Source organism: Oncorhynchus masou, chromosome 23, assembly GCF_036934945.1.
Source record: "Oncorhynchus masou masou isolate Uvic2021 chromosome 23, UVic_Omas_1.1, whole genome shotgun sequence".
In the NCBI taxonomy this organism is placed as follows: Eukaryota; Metazoa; Chordata; class Actinopteri; order Salmoniformes; family Salmonidae; genus Oncorhynchus; species Oncorhynchus masou.
Window position 1 is genome coordinate 8010742 of NC_088234.1, and position 13297 is coordinate 8024038.

At 43.5% G+C, this 13297-nt stretch overlaps 1 pseudogene; it reads right to left on the bottom strand.

The window, feature by feature from the left end:
• Positions 1–29: 29 nt before the first annotated feature.
• On the bottom strand, positions 30–12207 carry LOC135510231 (amino acid transporter heavy chain SLC3A2-like; annotated as a pseudogene).
• Between the last annotated feature and the right edge of the window lie 1090 nt (positions 12208–13297).

The following is a 13297-nucleotide window of genomic DNA, read 5'->3' on the forward strand; positions in this document are numbered from 1 at the left end:
GTTTATCCAGCGAGACAGAGATGTCTGCGGTCAGGGTTTCAGGGTCTGTACTCAGCTTGACTTTAGCCTGCTGTGGAAGACCCAGGTCTGGGAAGAGGAGGAGAAATCCTGTCAGTATTGTAATGTAAAGCTTGATGATGGTATTTAATCATGCTTTTTTTGTTGATTGATTTTCCTGATATACTCACACGTCTCATTTGGAAAAGACAAATATGTTGAAATAACAAGATGGCGCCAACAGATGGTCGCCTCGTTTCGGGTCCTTAGGAAACTACCCAGCGCAAGCGTTTCACTACACTCGCATTAACATCTGCTAAGCACGTGTATGTGACCAATCAAACATGATTTGATATTGAAATAAAATCCAAATACCTGGGTGGTTGAGGGCCAGGTATAGGGTGGTTGAGGGCCAGGTATAGAGTGGTTGAGGGCCAGGTATAGGGTGGTTGAGGGCCAGGTATAGGGTGGTTGAGGGCCAGGTATAGAGTGGTTGAGGGCCAGGTATAGGGTGGTTGAGGGCCAGGTATAGAGTGGTTGAGGGCCAGGTATAGGGTGGTTGAGGGCCAGGTATAGGGTGGTTGAGGGCCAGGTATAGAGTGGTTGAGGGCCAGGTATAGGGTATTGAGGGCCAGGTATAGGGGTTGAGGGCCAGGTATAGAGTGGTTGAGGGCCAGGTATAGGGTGGTTGAGGGCCAGGTATAGGGTGGTTGAGGGCCAGGTATAGGGTGGTTGAGGGCCAGGTATAGAGTGGTTGAGGGCCAGGTATAGGGTGGTTGAGGGCCAGGTATAGGGTGGTTGAGGGCCAGGTATAGAGTGGTTGAGGGCCAGGTATAGGGTGGTTGAGGGCCAGGTATAGGGTGGTTGAGGGCCAGGTATAGGGTGGTTTAGGGCCAGGTATAGGGTGGTTGAGGGCCAGGTATAGAGTGGTTGAGGGACAGGTAAAGTGGTTGAGGGCCAGGTATAGGGTGGTTGAGGGCCAGGTATAGAGTGGTTGAGGGCCAGGTATAGGGTGGTTGAGGGCCAGGTATAGAGTGGTTGAGGGCCAGGTATAGGGTGGTTGAGGGCCAGGTATAGGGTGGTTGAGGGCCAGGTATAGAGTGGTTGAGGGCCAGGTATAGAGTGGTTTAGGGCCAGGTATAGAGTGGTTGAGGGCCAGGTATAGGGTGGTTGAGGGCCAGGTATAGGGTGGTTGAGGGCCAGGTATAGAGTGGTTGAGGGACAGGTATAGTGGTTGAGGGCCAGGTATAGTGGTTGAGGGCCAGGTATAGGGTGGTTGAGGGCCAGGTATAGAGTGGTTGAGGGCCAGGTATAGGGTGGTTGAGGGCCAGGTATAGGGTGGTTGAGGGCCAGGTATAGAATGGTTGAGGGCCAGGTATAGAGTGGTTGAGGGCCAGGTATAGAGTGGTTGAGGGCCAGGTATAGAGTGGTTGAGGGCCAGGTATAGAGTGGTTGAGGGCCAGGTATAGAGTGGTTGAGGGCCAGGTATAGAGTGGTTGAGGTCCAGGTATAGAGTGGTTGAGGGCCAGGTATAGAGTGGCAGGGGTGGAGCCCCAGTTGACCGCCATCACGTATCTCTCGCTCTGGTCCCACAGACACAAGAAAGCCAGGGATTACAAGGAGGAGTGGAGGGGGAAGTTGTCCCCGTGAAGGAGGGAGCGTTCTTCACCCCTCAGGGCAGAGAGGGTCTTATAAACCACAAACATGTCTTCTGGGCCTGGAGAGAAGAGAGACCAAGAACATTGTCTGTTGGAGGGTTTGGATCCTAATCTGCATTTTGTCGGATGACATGTTGATTGAAGTACACGAGACCAACAGCCCTCTATAACGGGCTCCCGAGTGGCGCAGCGGTGGAGCACCTCAATGCTAGAGGAGTCACTACGGACCCTGGTTCGATTCCAGGCTGTATCACAACATGAACACAGACCGACTACCACAGTACTCCTGGGTAGCCAAGGGAGCCTCTTCATGAACACAGACCGACTACCACAGTACTCCTGGGTAGCCAAGGGAGCCTCTTCATGAACACAGACCGACTACCACAGTACTCCTGGGTAGCCAAGGGAGCCTCTTCATGAACACAGACCGACTACCACAGTACTCCTGGGAGGACACTACTCTGTGTTACCGTGCCACTGCAGGGTCTCCATTTCACCACCAGGTGGCAGAAAGCCTCCAGACAAGACAGTCCATGCATTTCCCCCTTTCCCTGGTTCCCCAGTCTGTATTGAGCTCTGATCCAACTAAAGCCGTCTGGCTTCTGACCACACTGATCAAAACAACGTGTCAACTGAGACAGGCATTAAAGCTGGTTCTGACCATCAGAACAGATGGAGAGGAAAAGTACTTTTTAAAGACTATTCAGACACAGCCGTGAGCCTTGCAGCTACCTACTCTCAGTGTGAGAGTGCGTGTGTGTCTGTGTGTGCATGTGTGTGAGAGTGCGTGCGTGCGTGTGCGTGTGCGCGTGCGTGTCTGTGTGTGTGTGCGTGTCTGTGTGTGGGTGTGTGCGTGTGTGTCTGTGTGCGTGTGTGTCTGTGTGCGTGTGTGAGAGTGAGTGCGTGCGTGCGTGTGTGCGTTAGCCTGGATTTAAAGGAAAAACTTAGAAAAGTGGCTGTGTATTTTTTTTCATATCCGTTTGTCTGGTTTGAAAGAGCCTTTCGTACTCGCTGCAACTTCTCCCTGTTTGACCTAAAGTTACCTCTTCTTCACATCATGTTCTGTACTGTTGTCCTGGAGGACGCCCTGGACCTTGGACCAATCAGGAGAGGAGCTGGCAGCAGCGAGGCCGGACACCTCCACGCCATCTACACCCAGCCAGTGTTTAGCAGCAGAATTGTATTAAGACAGACTTCACATACAGGAGTTGCCTCAGCCATTAGAGTACAACACGACAGAGATGGTTGTTAACAGACAGACACAGAGTGAGAGAAGAGATAATAAAGGGTATTCGTTTAAAACAGAGAGGTACCACCGGAGGACAGAGAGAATATATTGAAAAATAGCACAGATCACTTTTATGTCACACCCACAGTCTCACCCTGAGATTGTCCAGTACTTCAGGCAGGAGGTCAGGACTTAACCAGGGGTCAACTCCAGGGTTAGGGGTCAGGTTCAACACTACAGATATACCTGACAGACAGAAACACAAGTTCTTCAGTACGGAGGAGATCATTATTAAAATATCCAGATCCATTATCTACTATAATACACTATAATACACTATAATACACTATAATACAACAACACACTATAATACAATAACACACTATAATACAATAACACACTATAATACAATAACACACTATAATACTATAATACTCTATAATACACTATAATACAATAATACACTATACTACTATAATACACTATAATACAATAACACACTATAATACACTATAATACTCTATAATACACTATACTACTATAATACTCTATAATACACTATAATACTATAATACACTATAATACTCTATAATACACTATAATACACTATAATACACTATAATACAACAACACACTATAATACAATAACACACTATAATACAATAACACACTATAATACAATAACACACTATAATACTATAATACTCTATAATACACTATAATACAATAATACACTATACTACTATAATACACTATAATACAATAACACACTATAATACACTATAATACTCTATAATACACTATACTACTATAATACTCTATAATACACTATAATACACTATAATACAACAACACACTATAATACAATAACACACTATAATACAATAACACACTATAATACAATAACACACTATAATACTATAATACTCTATAATACACTATAATACAATAATACACTATACTACTATAATACACTATAATACAATAACACACTATAATACACTATAATACTCTATAATACACTATAATACAACAACACACTATAATACAATAACACACTATAATACAATAACACACTATAATACAATAACACACTATAATACTATAATACTCTATAATACACTATAATACAATAATACACTATACTACTATAATACACTATAATACAATAACACACTATAATACACTATAATACTCTATAATACACTATACTACTATAATACTCTATAATACACTATAATACACTATAATACTTTATAATACACTATAATACTCTATAATACACTATAATACTCTAATACACTATAATACTCTATAATACACTATAATACTCTAATACACTATAATACTATAATACACTATAATACTCTAATACACTATAATACTCTATAATACACTATAATACTCTAATACACTATAATACTATAATACACTATAATACTATAATACACTATAATACACTATAATACACCATAATACACTATAATACTATAATACACTATAATACTATAATACTCTATAATACACTATAATACTCTATAATACTATAATACACTATAATACAGTTTGTCCCATTCAGCTGAATGGGACAAACAGCCAGGCCTCAGATCAGAGACTGTGGTTGTTTGAGCTGCCACCTTGTGCAGAGCAGGCGTGTGCCCCTCAGTCACTCACCCTTCTTGTGGGCCTTGTCCAGCAGAGCCAGCAGGTCCTGGTCAGTTCCTACCCCGGGGTCCATGGAGACCAGGTTTAGTGTGTCTACCCGGTCCTGCTGGACAGTGTGAAGAGGCCCCAGAACCAGGCCCTTCACTTTCAGGTGGTTCAGTCTGTCTAGTACCTCCACTACACCTGGAGGGAGAGGGAGATGTGAATCATTCTGCACAGACCAGGCCTTTCACCTTGAGCTGATGCAGGCTAGTACCTTACAACACCTGGAAAGAGGGGGAGGAGAGAGAGAGAAAGGGAAAGAGAGAGAGACAGAGAGACACGGAGAGAGAGACACACAGAGAGAGAGAGAGAGACACAGAGAGAGACACAGAGAGAGAGAGAGAGACAGAGAGAGAGAGACAGAGAGAGACAGAGAGACAGAGAGAGACAGAGAGACAGAGAGACAGAGAGAGACAGAGAGACAGAGAGACAGAGAGAGAGAGACACAGAGAGAGACACAGAGAGAGAGAAACACAGAGAGAGACACAGAGAGAGAGAGAGACACAGAGAGAGAGAGAGAGAGAGAGGGGGGGGGTGAATCCTGAATCCTTCACCACAGCCGTGTAGAGGTCAGAAGGTGACAGGATGTTTGGGGGTGAAGAGAAAAGAGGGGAGAAAAAGAGGGTGAAAAGGCGGTAGGATGGGGGGAAGGAGACAGTGGAAGAGGGCAGTAAAGGAGAAGAAGAAAGGGTCAGAGGTCAGCGTGTAGAAGAAATAAGAGAGATAGAAAAGAGGAGGTAGTGTGCTTCAGTGAGCAGGAACTGACTCAGAGCGAGCGTGTGTGAAGGGAAAACAAAAACAGTTTTAACAGGAAAGGGAAGATGTGTCCCTGGGTCTGAAACCAAAAGCAGTCAGGTGTTTTAACAGGAAAGGGAAGCTGTGTCCCTGGGTCTGAAACCAAAACCAGTCAGGTGTTTTAACAGGGAAAGGGAAGATGTGTCCCTGGGTCTGAAACCAAAACCAGTCAGGTGTTTTAACAGGGAAAGGGAAGATGTGTCCCTGGGTCTGAAACCAAAACCAGTCAGGTGTTTTAACAGGAAAGGGAAGCTGTGTCCCTGGGTCTGAAATCAGTTTACTGTTAGCCAAAACAGCACGTGAACATGGGAACCTTGTGTCATACAATCAAGTTACAAAAAACTGAATCTTGTTGACATTTACATTTTTGTAATTCTACAGAAGGTCTTATCCAGAGCGACGTACAGTAGTAACTAGAGTTAAGTGTCTTGTTCAGGGACAGACAGTAGTAATCAGAGTTAAGTGTCTTGTTCAGGGGCACAGACAGTAGTAACTAGAGTTAAGTGTCTTGTTCAGGGGCACAGACAGTAGTAACTAGAGTTAAGTGTCTTGTTCAGGGGCACAGACAGTAGTAACTAGAGTTAAGTGTCTTGTTCAGGGGCACAGACAGTAGTAATTAGAGTTAAGTGTCTTGTTCAGGGGCACAGACAGTAGTAATTAGAGTTAAGTGTCTTGTTCAGGGGCACAGACAGTAGTAATTAGAGTTAAGTGTCTTGTTCAGGGGCACAGACAGTAGTAATTAGAGTTAAGTGTCTTGTTCAGGGGCACAGACAGTAGTAATTAGAGTTAAGTGTCTTGTTCAGGGGCACAGACAGTAGTAATTAGAGTTAAGTGTTACAGTGTCTTGTTCAGGGGCACAGACAGTAGTAATTAGAGTTAAGTGTCTTGTTCAGGGGCACAGACAGTAGTAATTAGAGTTAAGTGTCTTGTTCAGGGGCACAGACAGTAGTAATTAGAGTTAAGTGTCTTGTTCAGGGGCACAGACAGTAGTAATTAGAGTTAAGTGTCTTGTTCAGGGGCACAGACAGTAGTAATTAGAGTTAAGTGTCTTGTTCAGGGGCACAGACAGTAGTAATTAGAGTTAAGTGTCTTGTTCAGGGGCACAGACAGTAGTAATTAGAGTTAAGTGTCTTGTTCAGGGGCACAGACAGTAGTAATTAGAGTTAAGTGTCTTGTTCAGGGGCACAGACAGTAGTAATTAGAGTTAAGTGTCTTGTTCAGGGAGCACTTGTTCAGACAGACAGTAATTAGAGTTAAGTGTCTTGTTCAGGGGCACAGACAGTAGTAATTAGAGTTAAGTGTCTTGTTCAGGGGCACAGACAGTAGTAACTAGAGTTAAGTGTCTTGTTCAGGGGCACAGACAGTAGTAACTAGAGTTAAGTGTCTTGTTCAGGGGCACAGACAGTAGTAACTAGAGTTAAGTGTCTTGTTCAGGGGCACAGACAGTAGTAATTAGAGTTAAGTGTCTTGTTCAGGGGCACAGACAGTAGTAATTAGAGTTAAGTGTCTTGTTCAGGGGCACAGACAGTAGTAATTAGAGTTAAGTGTCTTGTTCACAGACAGTAGTAATTAGCTTGTTCAGGGGCACAGACAGTAGTAATTAGAGTTAAGTGTCTTGTTCAGGGGCACAGACAGTAGTAATTAGAGTTAAGTGTCTTGTTCAGGGGCACAGACAGTAGTAATTAGAGTTAAGTGTCTTGTTCAGGGGCACAGACAGTAGTAATTAGAGTTAAGTGTCTTGTTCAGGGGCACAGACAGTAGTAATTAGAGTTAAGTGTCTTGTTCAGGGGCACAGACAGTAGTAATTAGAGTTAAGTGTCTTGTTCAGGGGCACAGACAGTAGTAATTAGAGTTAAGTGTCTTGTTCAGGGGCACAGACAGTAGTAATTAGAGTTAAGTGTCTTGTTCAGGGGCACAGACAGTAGTAATTAGAGTTAAGTGTCTTGTTCAGGGGCACAGACAGTAGTAATTAGAGTTAAGTGTCTTGTTCAGGGGCACAGACAGTAGTAATTAGAGTTAAGTGTCTTGTTCAGGGGCACAGACAGTAGTAATTAGAGTTAAGTGTCTTGTTCAGGGGCACAGACAGTAGTAATTAGAGTTAAGTGTCTTGTTCAGGGGCACAGACAGTAGTAAGTTAGTCTTGTTCAGTAATAGAGTGTCTTGTTCAGGGGCACAGACAGTAGTAATTAGAGTTAAGTGTCTTGTTCAGGGGCACAGACAGTAGTAATTAGAGTTAAGTGTCTTGTTCAGGGGCACAGACAGTAGTAATTAGAGTTAAGTGTCTTGTTCAGGGGCACAGACAGTAGTAATTAGAGTTAAGTGTCTTGTTCAGGGGCACAGACAGTAGTAATTAGAGTTAAGTGTCTTGTTCAGGGGCACAGTAGTAATTAGAGTTAAGTGTCTTGTTCAGGGGCACAGACAGTAGTAATTAGAGTTAAGTGTCTTGTTCAGGGGCACAGACAGTAGTAATTAGAGTTAAGTGTCTTGTTCAGGGGCACAGACAGTAGTAATTAGAGTTAAGTGTCTTGTTCAGGGGCACAGACAGTAGTAATTAGAGTTAAGTGTCTTGTTCAGGGGCACAGACAGTAGTAATTAGAGTTAAGTGTCTTGTTCAGGGGCACAGACAGTAGTAATTAGAGTTAAGTGTCTTGTTCAGGGGCACAGACAGTAGTAATTAGAGTTAAGTGTCTTGTTCAGGGGCACAGACAGTAGTAATTAGAGTTAAGTGTCTTGTTCAGGGGCACAGACAGTAGTAATTAGAGTTAAGTGTCTTGTTCAGGGGCACAGACAGTAGTAATTAGAGTTAAGTGTCTTGTTCAGGGGCACAGACAGTAGTAATTAGAGTTAAGTGTCTTGTTCAGGGGCACAGACAGTAGTAATTAGAGTTAAGTGTCTTGTTCAGGGGCACAGACAGTAGTAATTAGAGTTAAGTGTCTTGTTCAGGGGCACAGACAGTAGTAATTAGAGTTAAGTGTCTTGTTCAGGGGCACAGACAGTAGTAATTAGAGTTAAGTGTCTTGTTCAGGGGCACAGACAGTAGTAATTAGAGTTAAGTGTCTTGTTCAGGGGCACAGACAGTAGTAATTAGAGTTAAGTGTCTTGTTCAGGGGCACAGACAGTAGAGTTAATGTCTTGTTCAGACAGTAGTAATTAGAGTTAAGTCTTGTTCAGGGGCACAGACAGTAGTAATTAGAGTTAAGTGTCTTGTTCAGGGGCACAGACAGTAGTAATTAGAGTTAAGTGTCTTGTTCAGGGGCACAGACAGTAGTAATTAGAGTTAAGTGTCTTGTTCAGGGGCACAGACAGTAGTAATTAGAGTTAAGTGTCTTGTTCAGGGGCACAGACAGTAGTAATTAGAGTTAAGTGTCTTGTTCAGGGGCACAGACAGTAGTAATTAGAGTTAAGTGTCTTGTTCAGGGGCACAGACAGTAGTAATTAGAGTTAAGTGTCTTGTTCAGGGGCACAGACAGTAGTAATTAGAGTTAAGTGTCTTGTTCAGGGGCACAGACAGTAGTAATTAGAGTTAAGTGTCTTGTTCAGGGGCACAGACAGTAGTAATTAGAGTTAAGTGTCTTGTTCAGGGGCACAGACAGTAGTAATTAGAGTTAAGTGTCTTGTTCAGGGGCACAGACAGTAGTAATTAGAGTTAAGTGTCTTGTTCAGGGGCACAGACAGTAATTAGAGTTAAGTGTCTTGTTCAGGGGCACAGACAGTAGTAATTAGAGTTAAGTGTCTTGTTCAGGGGCACAGACAGTAGTAATTAGAGTTAAGTGTCTTGTTCAGGGGCACAGACAGTAGTAATTAGAGTTAAGTGTCTTGTTCAGGGGCACAGACAGTAGTAGAGTTAAGTGTCTTGTTCAGGGGCACAGACAGTAGTAATTAGAGTTAAGTGTCTTGTTCAGGGGCACAGACAGTAGTAATTAGAGTTAAGTGTCTTGTTCAGGGGCACAGACAGTAGTAATTAGAGTTAAGTGTCTTGTTCAGGGGCACAGACAGTAGTAATTAGAGTTAAGTGTCTTGTTCAGGGGCACAGACAGTAGTAATTAGAGTTAAGTGTCTTGTTCAGGGGCACAGACAGTAGTAGAGTTAAGTGTCTTGTTCAGGGGCACAGACAGTAGTAATTAGAGTTAAGTGTCTTGTTCAGGGGCACAGACAGTAGTAATTAGAGTTAAGTGTCTTGTTCAGGGGCACAGACAGTAGTAATTAGAGTTAAGTGTCTTGTTCAGGGGCACAGACAGTAATAATTAGAGTTAAGTGTCTTGTTCAGGGGCACAGACAGTAGTAATTAGAGTTAAGTGTCTTGTTCAGGGGCACAGACAGTAATAATTAGAGTTAAGTGTCTTGTTCAGGGGCACAGACAGTAATAATTAGAGTTAAGTGTCTTGTTCAGGGGCACAGACAGTAGTAATTAGAGTTAAGTGTCTTGTTCAGGGGCACAGACAGTAGTAATTAGAGTTAAGTGTCTTGTTCAGGGGCACAGACAGTAGTAATTAGAGTTAAGTGTCTTGTTCAGGGGCACAGACAGTAGTAGAGTTAAGTGTCTTGTTCAGGGGCACAGACAGTAGTAATTAGAGTTAAGTGTCTTGTTCAGGGGCACAGACAGTAGTAATTAGAGTTAAGTGTCTTGTTCAGGGGCACAGACAGTAGTAATTAGAGTTAAGTGTCTTGTTCAGGGGCACAGACAGTAATAATTAGAGTTAAGTGTCTTGTTCAGGGGCACAGACAGTAGTAATTAGAGTTAAGTGTCTTGTTCAGGGGCACAGACAGTAGTAATTAGAGTTAAGTGTCTTGTTCAGGGTGATGTACAGTAGTAATTAGAGTTACGTGTCTTGTTCAGGGGCACAGACAGTAGTAATTAGAGTTAAGTGTCTTGTTCAGGGGCACAGACAGTAGTAATTAGAGTTAAGTGTCTTGTTCAGGGGCACAGACAGTAGTAACAAGTAGCGACTGTACGTCGCCCTGAACAACACACTTAACTCTAATTATATGTATCCCCACAACCAGAACAGAATCAGGAGAACCCAGCCAGTCCTCAACCACCTCGAGGGGAAAATTACAAACAAAGTTGTCACAGACTGGATAGGTTCAGTAGCATAATGCCCCTGTAGCAAATGAGGGGTGAGTGCCTTGCTCAAGGGCACATTTTTCACCTTGTCTACTTGAGTATTCGAATCAGAAAACATTTGGTTATTGGCCCAACGCTTTAATCGAGTGAAATAAATGTCAATTGTAGAATATCAAAAGTCACAGTCAGAATCTGTTGTGGCCACCAGCTGCATTAAGTACTGCAGTGCATCTCCTCCTCATGGACTGCACTAGATTTGCCAGTTCTTGCTGTGAGATGTCACCCCACTCTTCCACCAAGGCACCTGCAAGTTCCCGGACATTTCTGGGGGGAGTGGCCCTAGCCCTACTCTTCGATCCAACAGGTCCCAGACGTGCTCAATGGGATTGAGATCAGGGCTCTTCGCTGGCCATGGCAGAACACTGACATTTCTGTCTTGCAGGAAATCACGCACAGAACGAGCAGTATGGCTGGTGGCGTTGTCATGCTGGAGGGTCCTGTCAGGATGAGCCTGCAGGAAGGGCACCACATGAGGGAGGAGGATGTCTTCCCTGTAACGCACAGCGTTGAGATTGCCTGCAACGACAACAAGCTCAGTCCGATGATGCTGTGACACACCGCCCCAGACCATGATGGACCCTCCACCTCCAAATCGATCCCACTCTAGAGTACAGGCCTCAGTGTAACGCTCATTCCTTCAACGATAAACGTGAATCCGACCATCACTCCTGGTGAGACAAAACCGCGACTTGTCAGTGTTGAGCACTTTTTGCCAGTCCTGTCTGGTCCAGTGACGGTGGGTTTGTGCCCATAGGCGACGTTGTTGCCGGTGATGTCTGGTGAGGACCTGCCTTACAACAGGCCTACAAGCCCTCAGTCCAGCCTCTCTCAACCTATTATGGACAGTCTGAGCACTGATAGAGGGGTTGTGGGTTCCTGGTGTAACTCGGGCAGTTGTTGTTGCCATTCTGTACCTGTCACGCAGGTGTGATGTTCGGATGTACCGATCCTGTGCAGGTGTTGTTACACGTGGTCTGCCACTGTGAGGATGATCAGCTGTCTGCCCTGTAGTGCTGTCTTCGGCGTCACACAGTACGGACATTGCCATTTATTGACCTGGCCACATCTGCAGTCCTCATGTCTACTTGCAGCATGCCTAAGGCACGTTCTCGCAGATGAGCAGGGACCCTGGGCATCTTCCTTTAGAAAGGCCTCTTTAGTGTCCTACGTTTTCATAATTGTGACCTTAGTTGCCCACCGTAAGCTGTTCCTGTCTTAACTACCGTTCCACAGGTGCATTAATTGTTTATGGTTCATTGAACTAGCATGGGAAACATTGTTTAAACCCTTTACAATGCAGATCTGTGAAGTTATTTGGATTTTTACGAATTATCTTTGAAAGACAGGTTCATGAAAAAGGGACGTTTATTTTTTGCTGCGTTTACATGGTTACATTGTAGATTCTGTCATTGAAATTGATTCATAGCAACTTTACGTTTAATTTAGCTAGCAATAGTTGTTTTAAAGTATAAACCAACAACAACCATATCTTAATTAACTTACCCTGGTGTGCCAGCAACTTTCATGAGCTCTTCCTTCGACAGCCCGGTAAACTTGACAGCCTCATCTCGGACCTCCAGCTTCACGCTCGACCGGTTCCTCTCAGCCCCCGGTCCGTCGCCGGTCATCCGTAGTTCTCCCTCGACAAACTAGTTCAACTCGACAGCCTTCATATCTATCTCGGTGTCCTTACTCATCTTCGGGACGATTTGGTTTTTTTTCCCCTGTAGAAAAGACACAGTGTCGACACTTTGTCAAGTTCACCTTCAATTAAAATGAACACTTTAACCTATCCTCCGAATGAAGGATAACCTAACGACCGGGCTCTTAAAAGACGTTCAAGTCACGTTTTCATTTTGAAGAGGTTTTTCCGAAATATAAAAAGTCCGTTTTCCTTTCCTTCTGTGGGCGACATTTCACTGTTGTGAAAAGTAGTCTGTCTACTCTATCCAAATCATTATTATATCGTCGTTATTTATATGTTGTTAACTAAACAAACCTGCTAGTTAGTTAGTTAAGCAAATAGTTAGCCACCTTCGAACAGAGCACGGGAAGGCAGAAACCAACATTCTGCCCAAAATTAACAAAACATCTCGAAAGGTTTTTGATAATGTAGCTCAAAAATGTTTTGCTTTTTCTCCCAAATACATAAAAACAAAACGTTCGCCTCATAAAATTACCGGTTACCGGTTAAAATAAAAAGTCGAGTCAGACTCCGTTGAGTTTGCAACAGGTGTGTGTCTATTCGCGCTCTCTGTCTGTGCGGATCCAACCGTTCAGAGTGACTCACTTGGGTTGTGCTGGCAGCATGTACACCTCCGGTCAAACGTTTTAGAACACCTACACATTCAAGGGTTTTCCTTTATTTTTACTATTTTCTACATTGTAGAATAACAGTGAAGCCATCAAAAATATTTAATAACAAACATGGAATCATGTAGTAACCAAAAAAGTGTTAAACAAATTAAAATATATTTTGCACACTCTTGGCATTCTCTCAAGCAGCTTCATGAAGCAAACAAACTGACAAACAGTTATTGTGCTGAAAGTTGCTTCCAGAGGCAGTTTGAAACTCGGTAGTGAGTGTTGCAACAATTCTTACGTGCTTCAGCACTCAGCGGGCTTGTGTGGCCTACCACTTTGCGGCTGAGCCGTTGTTGCTCCTAGACGTTTCCACTTCACAGCAACAGCACTTTCTACATTATAGAATAATAGTGAAGACCTCAACACTATGAAATAACACGTGTTCAACAAATGAAAATATATTTTATATTTGAAATTCTTCAA